This window comes from Neoarius graeffei, chromosome 22, assembly GCF_027579695.1.
Source record: "Neoarius graeffei isolate fNeoGra1 chromosome 22, fNeoGra1.pri, whole genome shotgun sequence".
Classification (NCBI taxonomy): Eukaryota; Metazoa; Chordata; class Actinopteri; order Siluriformes; family Ariidae; genus Neoarius; species Neoarius graeffei.
The window spans coordinates 27,220,965-27,237,431 of record NC_083590.1 but is presented as its reverse complement, the minus strand read 5'-3'; the positions used below and the strand labels follow the sequence as shown (position 1 = coordinate 27,237,431).

Here is a 16,467-nt window from a genome sequence, read left to right as displayed (position 1 = left end):
CTCAGCTCCAGTACAAGCTCCAAATGTGGGGCCTGGGAACTCTAATCAGTCCATGATACACATACTTTTTTCGGATCATTCTGTGTCTATCCTTTCCCCTTAGATCTGTTCATGAAGGTTAGGTTTACTGGGAACAAGCACCCAGTGATATAGACATGACGTTCAAGTACAAGTACACAAAGGGGTACTCCATCCACAAAGGGGTGAACAGTATCTTTATGTCTTGATAATCATTATTAATCTGTGCTTCCAATCAATATTGATCTTTTCATTATTGATAATCACTTCAACTTTCTAAATGAACAATATTTGATTAGCCTTTTCTCACAATATACACTTGTACAATATTCAGAATACTTCATTGAAGTGTTGAAGGAAATAAATGGTACAAACACAGTAAAATAAAAAAACAACAGATAACATTTAATGCAATGTAAAATGAAAATGAAAGAAGTCCAGCACTACTTTCACCATATCATACTCCCTACTTTAGAAAATAAATAGCCTACTTGAACGTGTCAAAGTTTGTTGTTCATTCAAGGGAGTGACTGTACATCATTGTCATATGGTTAAAGTACTGCAAGTCTTGCAAAGTTAGAATACAGAATGCATACAATGCAAGCGTACAAGTTCTTATCACCAAATTCCAATGTCTGTCTACAATACTATATGTGTGTTGAATATTTAAATAATATTGGCTGGCGTTGAGTGGTATATCAGATATATTCCATCCAGCTAGCATGATACTGAATGAGTCGAAGACAAGGAATATCTGATATACCGCGAACAAAAGCCAGCCAATATTATTATTATTATTATTATTATTATACACTCTCTTCATATCAGCATATCAGCATTCTCGAAGGCCAACGTGAGCTTAACTATGACTCAGCGCTAGTGTTGCCACCTGTCCCGGTTTTTCCTGATTGTCCCGGATTTTCATGGTCTGTCCCGGAAAAAAAAAATAAAAATCCGGGACACTGAATGTCCCGGTTTTTTGTACATGATGGGCAAAATGTGTATTTCAACTTGCGAGCCAGCTGAGAACCAGTTTGCTTTTCCATAGCTCGCCCGTGCTAAGCGCCACTAAGCGGAGCCACGTCATCACGTCGCTGAATACGTCATTACGTCGCTGTATACGTCACTTACGTCGCTGTATACGTCAGTTACGGCGCTACGTTTACATAAACCTTGGCGCGAATATCAAAGCAAAAACACGGAAGAAGCAGCAGTAACAACAATAATAATAATAATAATGGATGACTTCGCGTTTGTACAGCTGCTGCTTCTCGGCGCTTAAAAATGGCGATCTTTCATGGTCTTGTTATTGTTGTTGGTCTTAACAACTCCGCCCCCCCGCTGACGTAAGCGGTTCTTTCCTCTGGCCCAGCAGAGAGTTGGTGCTCGCCTGGAACCGGATTGGACTGATAAAAGAAACAGACTCTCTGTTGCAATGGTGAAGGCTGAGCTTCAAGTCAGGCTAAACTTTCAGTTGTCCTGTACTGAGTTCAAGACATTCATTGAAAATCAGCCAGGACTCATAGCAGCAGCAAAGAAAAACACCAAATATAAATGGAAGATTAGGTAAGGTTTTGGTGAATTAAATGAAATAGTGTAGTGTAGTAACATACTCCTGTATGCACTGTATGTGCCAAGTTATATCAGTTACATGTCCTCCTATGTACTTGTTTAGCCAAGAGCAGCAGAGGCACAGGCAAGCACAAGCAAAGCACACACCACACTCTAAGCAATCAGGTAAGCTGTTTGACACTACACCTTACATTGTTACATTCAGGTATTCTTAGATACAATGAAAAATTAGATTATTTATTTTTATTCCACATAAGCAAACAAACAGAACTTAATTATGTATTTCCCTTTTACCTGTGCCCACTACTGCCCCCAGTTGTCCACAACCAAAAACTGTTGGAAATAAACCAAAATACTGAAGACCTAGCCTAGTAAACTAGACCCACCCGCCTAGCGGCCAAAAATATTTTTGCCTAGCGAATGGGTCTAGCCTCGCACCATGTAAACAAAAACACTCCGGGCATCAAATCGTGGCCGCCAATCACAACGCAAGGTTTTTGTTTGGATTCTTTGGACGGGCTTTTGCAGGAGTGACGACAAAGCTGCGCGACGCTGGAGAAAGCGCAGTAGGAAAGATGGCTACGGCTAGTGAACAGCGCACGTTTGACTCCGCTTTGGAATCAGTTTTAGAAGAATTAGACTTGGAGTTTTCGTTGAAACATGAGCAGGAAGAGGCTCTCCGCTCATTCCTTTTCAAGAAGGACGTTTTCGCTGTTTTGCCGACCGGCTATGGCAAAAGTCTGATCTACCAGCTGGCTCCGCTCGTAGCCAAAAGGATGGGGCTAGTTTGTGCAGTACGAAGAATTAATAAACAGCTTTGAAACATTACTTTTTGATTGTTTCTTATTTTCCCGTTATTTTAAATTTAAGGGAAATTATTTCACCAAACACCACTAAATAAAAACTCTCAAAAACAGTTTAAGCAAACCCTTGAAAAACACTTGGGGAAAAAAAATGAGTGTATGTTATGTATGTGGTACAGACTCCAAACTTGTGGTCATTATCTCCAAACTTCTTAATATTTAGAACATGTTTATTAATTAATATGCATTTTGAAAAATTATTTATTTCAAGGTCTCCCCCACTGCTTTCTGTCGCTCTGACTACGTCACAGTCACTGTTGCGCTGATTGGTCAGAGCGTTGGCCTATACGCACAGAGACAGTTTGAAAGACAGCGGTTTGTTCCTCCTACCCGCTTCGGAAATGTCTACGGATTGAGGCCAGACTAAATATTCACATTTAGTCTGGCTTGCCAGGCTAATGAAGACCTGCTATATTATGTAAAGCAATTAACTAAACAAATAACTAGCAAAAGCGTCATTTTTACTAATTAGAGCAATACAGTTTCAGCGTAGAAGGGCGATTTTTGTCTTGGGTTAGATGTGTGAAGGGCGCCGTTGCTTACAAGCAAAAAGGTCGATTGGATGGTCGAAATGTCCAGGATTTTTGTCAGACACAGGTGGCAACCCTACTCAGCGCCATCAGCGCAGCAGTGAAGTCACCTTCCATCCGGTGTAGCGTTCATCGGTAGTGTTAACGAATGCTAATAAAGTGGTCAAGCCAGTGCTATCAGAAGCAAGTAGCACAGGCTAACAACCGAGAAACTAAGATTTCTGTCTCCAGACTCTTTTTCCACACTGTATGCTCGCTACAGTATTTTTCACTTAGACTTAAGTATTCATTTCTCTATGTAATTTACTTAGTTACTTTTAAAATCAACATCGACAACTACACACAACGGAGCGACCTAGCAGCCTGCTGCTAATCCCTTACAAAATCCTTTGCCCTGCTGCTTTTTTGGTGTCTGGCTAAGTTTTAGCTGAGCTCAAGTCCCAGCTCTAATAGTAACAGTTCACCACTGCTTGTTGAATGCATGAAGAATAGCTGATGAAGTTTTGGTAGCCTTTCAGGTGTTCAACATGTCTTTCTCTTTCTCAGTGGACAAAGAAATTATTCTGTGTATGCACAGCAGAAAACTTTCTCATTGGATATTTGCATCAGCTCTGATGTGTGACATCATGTCTTGACAACATGCAATATCGTAAACCATATTGAACGATCGTGCACCATTAGGTAGAGTGATATAATACATGTAGGATAAGCGATATGCTAACAATATTACATACTATCGAATCAAATGAATGCAGTGCTTAATTTGTGAAGTGGGAGGTCCCGGAACGCAGGAGGTAGGTGGGTCCGGCGACTCAAAAAAAAAAAAAAAAGGCGGGGGGCGGTTTACTATAACTTTACGCACATACGCCTATTGCATGACATGTATTGCAACAGCACCAGTTATCAAATCCTGGACAACAATGGACAACGCTCAGAATGTTCTCCAAACAGGCACTCAAGTTCACTCTCGCTCTCCACACATACGTTAAGGCAGGGGTCGGGAACCTTTTTGGTTGAGAGAGCCATGAAAGCCACATATTTTCAAATACATTTTCGTGAGAGCCATATATATTAAATTATATATTACATTTATCTTCTAAAATAACAGACTGCACTCATATCACAACCGGTTTATTTCACCATTGGAGATCAGATCACACAAGACATGAGTTAAATGACTCATTTTAAGGATTTAAGTAGGGTATTTAAAAGCGTAGCCTAGGATTTCAAGCATATTTCAAGTTTAAAAGCAGTGCCAGGCTGGTACACTTGCAGCAGGTGCTGGTGCAGTGTCACTGTGTCCAACGTCGTCCATTTTAGGTCGTTTAGGATCCGGCTGTCCTGGGACTTTGAAAAATTTTAGTAAGCTTTCTTGTTTTTTTGCCATTTTTTCCACAGCGCAAGCTAACGGCTACAAAAAACCCGGTGTTCTATTGAGCGGAAGTATACACCCCATGTCCCCCCACTTCCCCTTTTGCATAGATTTTGTGGATGTCATAGGAGAGAAATCAACAACAGATATCAAAATCAAAACCGAACACTAAACAAATTTCTCATCTCATTATCTCTAGCCGCTTTATCCTTCTACAGGGTCGCAGGCAAGCTGGAGCCTATCCCAGCTGACTACGGGCGAAAGGCGGGGTACACCCTGGACAAGTCGCCAGGTCATCACAGGGCTGACACATAGACACAGACAACCATTCACACTCACATTCACACCTACGGTCAATTTAGAGTCACCAGTTAACCTAACCTGCATGTCTTTGGACTGTGGGGGAAACCGGAGCACCCGGAGGAAACCCACGCGGACACGGGGAGAACATGCAAACTCCACACAGAAAGGCCCTCGCCGGCCCCAGGGCTCGAACCCAGGACCTTCTTGCTGTGAGGCAACAGCGCTAACCACTACACCACCGTGCCGCCCTAAACAAATTTTATTTACTTATTTATTTAATTTATTGTTTGATTTTTTTTCCCTTTGTGATGGTCACGGAGGTGATCTGATCCATTTAAATAGCTGCCGGAACACCGAATGAAATGAAAATAGCTGCCGGATCCGACGACGGAAGTTCCGGATCTTGTTCCGTCTTGTTCCGGCTCAAATTAAGCCCTGAATGAATGGAACCCACGAGAAAGGAATAGAATATATGTTTTTATTCCATGGAAAAGATGTCCTGTATGTATAATAATGTGCAACATAGGGTAATGTAAATATTGGCAGTTTTTGGAACATAGGTTTTGGTAGGATTTCTGTTTTTGTCAAAGTATGAAAATGGTAGATTCATTTGGAAATGTCTCTAGTGCTACATGTCTTTGCTATTAAAAAATCATTTATGCCTTCTCTACCCTCCTTTATGGTCTCCTTACGCTCTTCCTACAAAGGGTCCAATACCTGTAACATAAGGCAATGAGACTGAAATAAGCTCAGTTCTGGTCCTCGCTCTCTACGAGCTGCTTGTGTGTCATGAAGCAAAAGAGAATTCATAATCAAGAGGAGCATGAGGAAAAGGCAGTGAGGGAATGGGAGGAGGGGCAGGAAAGACGTGCAGGAGAGAATGTTGACCTAATTCTGTACATATAGTGGCAGCTTTATTGTGCTAGACAACTTTCTCTCCCTTCCTCTATCTCTCTCTTTTGATAAATTTGACACCTGAAAGTAGACTTATCAAGGCTTAAGACCTTTGGCGTTCTTCTGATTCTCTTCCTATCAGGCTTTATGCATCATTGTCATTTTAAAACAAACGGTGCATAGTAAACTAGGCCACACAGCTGAGTGGAAAACATGTAATACCATTATTTTGTCCAAAAAAAGACACACTATAACCCCTCCTAAGCAGAAGGAAGATGATACGAAAACGTTTTTTTCACCAATGCATCAAGCCTTTGAAATGGCCAACAGTTTTCATAATTCTGTATAATAAGGGGGTATAAATGCTGACCATCCATGTTGTATCACGCAGAGCAGAGGAAAGATCTTCAGTAGCTGATGAGCCAAGAAAATAAGAGCCAAAGAAAGAGCTGCAAAAACAATTCCTCCTTAGCATGCATTTTTTTTCAGAGTAGAAAAACTAAACTTTCCAATATCCAAAGCAGTCCTCTAGAAAAAGCGTTTCCACCAAAAATCCTGAATCACCTCTAATCTTCCAAGATAAATTATATTCCCACATTCTGAGATGATAGGATGAACACGATCCATTTGTTGACTCAGCACATAACATGCATGATGGATTTGGGCTTTGCTTTGGAGTATGATGGACATGGTGGATTTTGACTTGGTTTGGCTTTGGCATATTATGGACATGGTGGATTCTGTCTTTGGCACATGGCATACTTATTGAAAATGGATTTTGGCCTTGATGTAGTTTTCCAAATCAAAATCCAGGAAGCAGAGTTTCTCCATCTTGCCAGGCAATTCAGTAGACTGACAGACAATCAAGGCAATTAAAAAAAAAAAAAACTTTTCCCTTTAAGGAAAGGACTTTAAAGAGAGAGGAGTACTCTGGCTTCGTGGTTAACCTTGACATAACACATCGAGTCCAGAGACCAAATGCTTTCCATTGTGATGATTACTGTTCAACACAGCAAGCGTTAAACTGAGGAAAAATGGGACACCACTAGCAATGGACTGTTGTAAACTCCAGAGTAAAACGATGCTGACACAGCACTGACCAACATGATAAATACAGACTGCTCTGTTTATCTCATTAAGATCGCTGCACTGTTCAGCAGATACAGCTGTCCCTGGATTAGTCCCAACTAACTCTAAAACCATTTTCAAGCAACGTAAAAAGATAAGGTTTTCCACAAGTCCCAACTGTCATGAATTTCACAATGACTGCACTTAGTACGAAACAAAACTTACTGTAGACTGGGAGTAAGCATCACCAGAAGGGTTTTATGTTTATGAATTCATAAAAACATGTATGGAAATCCACAAACTGTTACGTCTAGGGGTACATGGTTAGTGGGCACAGCTTTTCTTCAATGTACATGGATTTGATATCCAATACAGTAACTTTCACTTGTTAGAATGAATTTTGCATCCAATAAGGTTATCCTTATGCAAAAAGAAGAAAAGTACTGTCGTACACATAGCTTTATTATAAATTTGGCTATTTATTAGGGAGAAGGAAATGAACCCAGAACTATTTGCTCAAGAGTCTGTTTCGATGAGGCCTGGCCACCCACAAGCTGTTTATTTCCAATTCATCTGGTTTATTGTTATTAGCAATCCCATGTTTTTTCATTAGTTTGAATACCCTCATGTTTTTCTAGCTGCACCTCTCAGGCATCTCAGTGTTTGTTTGGAGTCTGGGCTGTGCCGGACATTTGAAACCATCATGATCAATGCTGACTGATTTTCCAATTATACCCACAGATGCCTATGTGTGTATATGTGGCTGTGCTTTTTAGGGGGATGGACCCAGGCACATTGCATCTGTAATTGAGTAAACACAAATGTGCTAATCCTATCTGATGTGCAATAAAAAAAAAAAAGAGGACTGTAATTGGTGCGTCACTGCCATCCCACACCACTGTCATTCCTGACAAAGCTGCCCCAACTTGAAGACCTCAGTGAAGCTAGATCAACATACAAAAATAACATAAATAAAGCCACTGATAATTGTTTGAGTTTGTGCTGATCTGTTCTGAATTATAGCCTTTGCTGGATTTGTTTTTCAGATATTACTGTATGTTATACAACAATGCAAGTCTAAGAATGGAATGATTTGAGTGACATCAAACCAGCACACATTTTTATGTACAACAAAGGCATGAACATTGTAAATATGGCTTGTGTTTGCTTTGGTGCATGGTGCACATGGTTCTGGATTCTGGCTTGTATCCTCCTCCTTCTTTCGACAGTTCCCATTAGGGGTCATCACAGCGGATCATCCGCATATTTAATTTGGCATAGGTTTGACACCAGATACCCTTCCTGACGCAACCCTATCCAATCTATCTGGGCTTGGGTTCAGTACTTGGCTTGTGCAACCCCAGTGACTGGGTATTTTACCTAATCTGTATGTCTTTGGACTGTGGGAGGAAACCGGAGCACTGGGAGGAAACCCACACAGACATGCAAACTCCACACAGAAAGGCCTCATCAGTCATGAGGTTCGAACCTTCTTGCTGTGAGGCCACAGTGCTAACCACTGCACTACCATGCTGTGGAAATATTCTGGCTTGTATTGGGTTTTCCAAGATCAACAACAGGAAGCAAAGTTTCTCCATCTTGCCATCTCCCTGTAGTAGTTTAGTAGACTTTTCTCCCTACTGACAAACAGTCAAGCCAATTTTTACATGTAAGGTTTCCCTTTAAAGACAAGACTATAAATATAGAACCACTGGCATTGTGGTTAACCTTGGCATTACACATAGAATCCAGAAATGTTAAATCACCAGAAACTATTTTTGTCGAGCACAAACAAATAATCCACTAATCAACAAATTCTGGTCACATATTTTTGGTTTAGGTTGAAGTTGAATGAGGTTTGATGAATTGTGACATCATTCCTAGGCACAGATATATAGAAATGTAAGCATTAAAATATCTCATAAACCAAACCAACACAAAGTATAATTTTACAGCACAAACACAGAACTAACAAATTTTAAATGGGGTGCCAACGTCATGGAAGCTTGGTTCAGAGTCAGTATGAGAATAAAATAAGTCCTGTTACATAAAAGATTCAGTGAGGATTCTGAAACCATATAACTGGCATGGTCAAGGCCTCTTTATTCCATTTTTATTTTTGCACACAACAGAGGCTGTGCTAGCTAGAGCAGTAGCTACTATTCAAGTTACCCACCAACAATGAAGGGCATAGTGAAAACTTTACAACCACAAGTTGCAGCTTTACAAACTTATTAATAGTGCAAGTAATCACCATCTGAGCTGTTCCACACTTACTGAAATGGACTTATATTCCAGCATCTACCATCAGACCCCTACAACTCATCCAGAATGCTGCAGCTTGCATGATCTACAACCTCCCTCGTTCTTCCTATGTCATCCCTCTGCTTGCAAAACTGCACTGGCTACCTATTGCAGCTTGCATCAAATTTAAGACATTGGTGCTAGCTTACCAGGCTGTAAAGGGGTTAGGTCCAGCATACCTCCAGAGTCTGATCCACCCCTAAAGGCCAGCCAGAGCCCTACGCTCCACTACTACTGGTTGCCTGGCACCTCCTCCTCTCCTCTCCGCTCCTGCCCAGCCCGCTCAAGACTGCTGTCTGTCCTGGCTCCCTGTTGGTGGAATGACCTTCCTATTGAGGTCAGAATTGCTGACTCCCTGACCACCTTTAAGCCCAGACTGAAGACTCACCTCTTCAGGCTGCACCTGTCCCCTGCTTCTCTGTCCATTGTGTAACTGCATATCAGTCTTGACTAACCCAACCTGTGTACTGTCTAGCCTGGGGTTAGCCATTTGAGTTTTATTTTTCTCTCTTTAGTTGTACTTTGTCTGGTTGGTTTGTTTCCTTGGTTCTTTGCTGAGTATTAGTACTTGAACAGAATATTACGCTAAGTACTGTTCTGTCACTTGTTCAGTTGGCACTAGAACTTTCTTGTCTAGAAGTTCAGCACTTCCTGTACCTGACTTCTGCACTCATTGTACATCACTCTGGATAAGAGCATCTGCTAAATGTCATGTAATGTAATTAATCTAAAACTGAACCAAAATAATTTTTTGGCCTTGGCACAAAGTGTGACATTTGATGGAGAACACTATCTCCACAGTGAAGCATGGTTGTGGTAGCATCATGTTGACAGTTATCCTTGACCTCTTACTTGCTTCTCTAACTAATTTCTTCTTTACTTAATTACTGACTTTTGGGTGACAGCCTCATTTTTTCATAATGAATTTAATGGTGCTCCATGGAAAATTTTTCATAGCAAAACCTGACTGATTTTTCTCTAAAACTATGTCTTGAGTCTGTTTTCATAGCTTCTTGTTCTTTGTGATGCTGGTTTTTAATGTATGTATGTATGTATGTATGTATGTATGTATGTATGTATGTATGTATGTATGTATGTTCTCTAACAATCTCTGGGGTTTTTGAGGAATAGGTGTATTTATATTGAAATCATGTGACACTATCTGCGCACAAGTGGACTCAATTCAACTATTTGTGTGACTTCTGATAGCAACTGATTGCAGCCGAACTAATTTAGATGTGTGTTTTTTTAGTTTGTAAATAATTTAGCAAATTAACATTGATTTTTCCTTCCACTTCAATATTATGGACTATTTTGTGTAGATTCATGGCATACAATCTCAGTATAGTCGTTTTCAGTTTCAGGTTGTAACACTACAAAAAAGTGAAAAAGTTCAAGGATGGTAAATACTTCTGCAATCTTGTTTTTTATCTTCTATCAAACTTGTTTAAGCTCATATACTGTAATTAAACTACACGAACCTCAGCTGTACTTTGAATTTTAAATGTGCACTATACTGACCTTATCTCAGTTGAAAAATGCATACTCACATAGCACGACCCCAAGGAGTATGTAATATCTGTTGTACACTTTTCTGGCCACAGGCATCAGGATCTTAAAGCTTGCTATCTGACTGGATCTACACTTCCTTACACTGGTTTGGAAATCCATGATATAATGAGCTTTTCAGTGCAGGATAAAGTCACGAGACTGAAAAATGTTTTCAGTATAAAACCTGAAGATTTTTAAAGAGTTTTGTTTGAAACAGGAAGTGTAGAATAAACACGATTAGACATTAGCAATCAGTCAAACGGCCTTGTCCTGTAAAAGTAGCAATGTTAGTGATAAGTCTCAGAATCTCTGGCAAAAGCTGGAGATTACATGCTGCTTCACTGGCACACCAGTGAGTAATTTCAGTAATCTGAATAGGATGGCCAGAAAATCACATGAAGCAACTTCAACTTTGCCCTTAATTTGCTGATTTTATTTGTCCATTTCCCTGTTTACAATTACTGCGATCTGCTGATGTCCCAGTCAAACAGCATAGCATACCCAAAAAGGACTCAACTACATTTATTACCCTCATGTGTAGAAGTATGAGCCCATTATAAGAAAGAAATTTCTAGCTCAGCTTCTGGTGAGCTTCTTCTCACCTTAAGAGGTGGGTAACAATAGATACAGTAATTCCAGGTATATAAGTTCCTTTGCACAGTAGAACAAATGAGGAATAAATTAAAGGCGAGGAAATGGCATGCTAGAAAGGGCTCATTTCCATTTTATTGGTGCTGTAGTGTGTGAACATGGGGAATATGTGTGTGTGTGTGTGTTTACAAAAATTATCCTGCAGATAATCAAAACCGATTGTCTTCACAACAATTAATAATATGGGTGTTCATACTTTTGGTGAATTATTACAGCATATGGCCATAGGGAAAGAAGAGAATGATGAAGAGAATGTGAAAGCGAGATTTGGCAATGTTTTTCTTCTCATTTTCATGTCTGCTACATCGACTTTTTAGCATATCACAGACCCAGGCGTCTCCAGTGGACGTGATTCGATGTTACAGCTGACGGTGACGGTGACGGCAAAACGAGACATTTGTACCGAGTACCTGAGAGGAGAAGGATAAACAGGGAAGGAAGGAAAGCAGGGAGGGAGGGAGGGAGAATGTGTGTGTTACAGCACCACATAAATATTTCAGACACGACACACACACACACACACACACACACACACACACACACACACACACACACACACACACAGAGCTATCCAAATATACACACGTTGCAGAAACTGGTGTGTGCTTCCTCTGTGGCACTGCCACCGTTCTTTTCTTATAGGAATTTCACAGCTGCCAACATCACGAGTCTCATGTTTCTGTGTGTGTGTGTGTGTGTGTGTGTGTGTGTGTAGGACGAGACATTGCATTATCCATCATTCTTGCATCCATGGTGTCAATCAGTTATATTGTTTTATCATGTGAATGAAGAAAATTTAGCTTTTTGTGCTTCCTCCTAAAACAAAGGTCTTTCTCGCTTCCTCCTTAAACAATTAGGCGTAACTGAATACATCAAATCTTTAGCTCCCTACAGACACAGGCGTCTCATTGCAGTAAAAGACAGCTATAAATAACACACACACATATATAATGTTGTACATGAGCTGATAGCTGAAAAGGCACTTAGTGCCGAGTTGGCTATAAGCCGTGTACGACAAGGTTGAGTGGAATAACTGTTTTATTCTATCCACATTCACGGGATTTTGAGAAACAGATCATTTTTATTTTTATTTTTTGCAAATTTAATAAATAAAAACTTTATACAAAACATCTGACAAAATAATTTCTGCTTAGAATGTAAACAAACTGGCGAAATGACGGGAGCAATTTGTGAAAAATGCTATAATAATAATTATTGAAAAATAAAAAAAGATACACTCTTACTATCAAATCAAATACAACCCCAATTCCAAAAAAGTTGGGACAAAGTACAAATTGTAAATAAAAACGGAATGCAATGATGTGGAAGTTTCAAAATTCCATATTTTATTCAGAATAGAACATAGATGACATATCAAATGTTTAAACTGAGAAAATGTATCATTTAAAGAGAAAAATTAGGTGATTTTAAATTTCATGACAACAACACATCTCAAAAAGGTTGGGACAAGGCCATGTTTACCACTGTGAGACATCCCCTTTTCTCTTTACAACAGTCTGTAAACGTCTGGGGACTGAGGAGACAAGTTGCTCAAGTTTAGGGATAGGAATGTTAACCCATTCTTGTCTAATGTAGGATTCTAGTTACTCAACTGTCTTAGGTCTTTTTTGTTGTATCTTCCGTTTTATGATGCACCAAATGTTTTCTATGGGTGAAAGATCTGGACTGCAGGCTGGCCAGTTCAGTACCCGGACCCTTCTTCTACGCAGCCATGATGATGTAATTGATGCAGTATGTGGTTTGGCATTGTCATGTTGGAAAATGCAAGGTCTTCCCTGAAAGAGACGTCATCTAGATGGGAGTATATGTTGCTCTAGAACCTGGATATACCTTTCAGCATTGATGGTGTCTTTCCAGATGTGTAAGCTGCCCATGCCACATGCACTAATGCAACCCCATACCATCAGAGATGCAGGCTTCTGAACTGAGCGCTGATAACAACTTGGGTCGTCCTTCTCCTCTTTAGTCCGAATGACACGGCGTCCCTGATTTCCATAAAGAACTTCCAATTTTGATTCGTCTGACCACAGAACAGTTTTACGCTTTGCCACAGTCCATTTTAAATGAGCCTTGGCCCAGAGAAGACGTCTGCGCTTCTGGATCATGTTTAGATACGGCTTCTTCTTTGAACTATAGAGTTTTAGCTGGCAACGGCGGATGGCACGGTGAATTGTGTTCACAGATAATGTTCTCTGGAAATATACTTGAGCCCATTTTGTGATTTCCAATACAGAAGCATGCCTGTATGTGATGCAGTGCCGTCTAAGGGCCCGAAGATCACGGGCACCCAGTATGGTTTTCCAGCCTTGACCTTTACGCACAGAGATTCTTCCAGATTCTCTGAATCTTTTGATGATATTATGCACTGTAGATGATGATATGTTCAAACTCTTTGCAATTTTACACTGTCGAACTCCTTTCTGATATTGCTCCACTATTTGTCGGCGCAGAATTAGGGGGATTGGTGATCCTCTCCCCATCTTTACTTCTGAGAGCCGCTGCCACTCCAAGATGCTCTTTTTATACCCAGTCATGTTAATGACCTATTGCCAATTGACCTAATGAGTTGCAATTTGGTCCTCCAGCTGTTCCTTTTTTGTACCTTTAACTTTTCCAGCCTCTTATTGCCCCTGTCCCAACTTTTTTGAGATGTGTTGCTGTCATGAAATTTCAAATGAGCCAATATTTGGCATGACATTTCAAAATGTCTCACTTTCTACATTTGATATGTTGTCTATGTTCTATTGTGAATACAATATCAGTTTTTGAGATTTGTAAATTATTGCATTCTGTTTTTATTTACAATTTGTACTTTGTCCCAACTTTTTTGGAATCGGGGTTGTACTTTCTTTCCATTTTTTTTTTTTTTGTGCTATTTTGTATTTTTTGGGGGTTTTGTTTTCGAGTAGAGTTGTTATTTCTTCCTTGGTTGGTTCAGTAACATGCTCTGCCATTTTGTTTTTCTTACTGTATATGAGCTGATAGCCTAGTAGTGCAGTGGCCAATCAGAGCGTGCGAGTACTCATATTCAGTGAATGTGGATAGAATAAATATATATAACTCATATACAGTTATATATATTTATAACTGAAAGTTTCTGAAGGAACTGCTCGTTGGATTGCTATAAAGGCAAATAAAACCCCTGTTTGACTGCAAAAGACCTTCAGAAAGATTTAGCAGACCCTGGAGTGGTGGTGCACTGTTCTACTATGCAGCAACACCTGAAAAATATGACCTTCATGGGATAGTCATCAGAAGAAAACCTTTCCTGTGTCCTAGCCACAAAATTCAGCGTTTGAAGTTTGCAAATGAACATCTAAATAAGCCTGATGCATTTTGGAAACAAGTCCTGTGGACTGATGAAATCAAAATAGAACTTTTTGGCCACAATGTGCAAAGGTATGTTTGGAGAAAAAAGGGTGCCAAATTCCAGGAAAAGAACACCTCTCCAACTCTGAAGCATGGGTGTGGATCGATCATGCTTTGGAGTTGTGTTGCAGCCAGTGGCACAGGGCACATTTCATTGGTCGAGGGAAGCATGGATTCGAATCAATACCAGCAAATTCTGGAAGCAAACATCACACCATCTGTAAAAAAGTTGAAGTTAAAAAGAGGATGAGTCCTACAATAAGACGATGATCCAAAACACACCTCAAAATCTACAATGGAATACCTCAAGAGGCCCAAGCTGAAGGTTTTGCCCTGGCCCTCACAGTCCCCTGACCTAAACATCACTGAAAATCTGTGGATAGATCTCAAAAGAGCAGCGCATGCAAGACAGCCCAAGAAACTTGTAGAACTGGCAGCCTTTTGCAAGGACGAATGTGTGAAAATCCCCCAGGTAAGAACTGAAAGATTATTAGCTGGCTACAAAAAGTGTTTACAAGCTGTGATACTTGCCAAAGGGGGTGTTACTAGGTAATAACCATGCAGGGTGCCCAAACTTTTGCTTCGGGCCCTTTTTCTTTTTTGTCATTTTGAAAATGTAAAAGATGAAAATAAAAAATTGTTTTTGCTTAAAATATAAAGGGAATGAGTCATCTTTAACTTAATGCCTTTTGGAGATCATTTTATCTTCAACTTGCTTAAAGTGCATATTCTGGACCAATTTTTTTTTTTTTATGAAAGTATGTCCCTTTACACACTCATCCAGAAGGGTAATTTTGCACAAGGCCATCTGTCTACAGCAGAAAAAAATAAAATAACAAAATGCGTCTGGAAAAATCCCAAGGGAATCTGGAGCCAGATTCGTGACATCACCTGCGGAAGCGCCAGCAGGCTGCGCGAGCTTTGCACGGTTTCAGTGCACAGCCTGTGTAGACCAAGCGCTCCCATTTCTCTCTCATTGTCTGGTCTTTGGGAAAACGATGAGTACTAATCCCATCAAGATTGGTGTTGCTACACCCTCCTACGATACATCTGTTAACCATTTTAATAATTACGCGATAACGTTGAAGAAATTTGCAGAAAACCACCAGGTCATTTTCTCATAAACAAACCAGCGCTGACGTAGGATTCAGAGGGAGGCGTCCCGCAGATGATGTCACGAAAATCAATGTTTCCTGGGAAATCCTAATGCCAAGTTTTTTCAGAGGCAGACCAATTCGCCTCAAATGGCTTGATTTCAATTGAATTTTTCTGGTATTGCGAGAAGGTAAAAAAATTGCAGAGAATGCAGAATGTTACAGATATTTGACCAAAGTTTATTATAAAATAGGAGAATTACATTGATCTTGCTCCTGAATTTACCCATGATATGCACTTTAACTGTTCACAGTAACAACAATTTTGACCAGGGGTGCCCAAACTTTTGCATACCACTGTACATAGCATATATAACTTAGCTATAAACATCTATATCCCTTCAAATAAATGACCCCACCAAAGCTGACAATCCTGTAGTCATCTCAAATATAATTTTCACCTAATCTTTTTCTCAAGCCCGTAGTCAGCTGGGATAGGCTCCAGCTTGCCTGCGACCCTGTAGAAGGATAAAGCGGCTAGAGATAATGAGAATGAGAGAGAGACATCCATACATTTTTTTTAATTAAAACTTGCTCACTGGGGATAAATTAGGGGATAAATTAGGGATAAAAGTAGCTCATGTTTAAAGTCTTTAATTTTCTGTAAAGCTGCTTTGCGACAATGTCTGTTGTTAACAGCGCTACACAAATAAACTTGACTTAAAACTCATACTCTACAATGGTTAGTGATGGATGCAAAAATTACCCTGGCCAAATTTATTGAGTTCTACAATTTATGTTAACATAGCAAATATGTCTTCCTTTACTGTCAGTGGAAAGGAAATACAGCCCCAAAA

General features: G+C 40.0%; 1 long non-coding RNA gene across 1 annotated transcript; it reads left to right on the top strand.

Annotated features, from left to right (window-relative positions):
• The first annotated feature begins 1,461 nt into the window (after positions 1–1,461).
• Positions 1,462–2,044, top strand: LOC132870411 (uncharacterized). Its single transcript, XR_009651108.1, has 3 exons — positions 1,462–1,584; positions 1,694–1,755; positions 1,907–2,044. It is a non-coding gene; the product is annotated as an uncharacterized LOC132870411 (long non-coding RNA).
• The last annotated feature ends 14,423 nt before the right edge of the window (positions 2,045–16,467 follow it).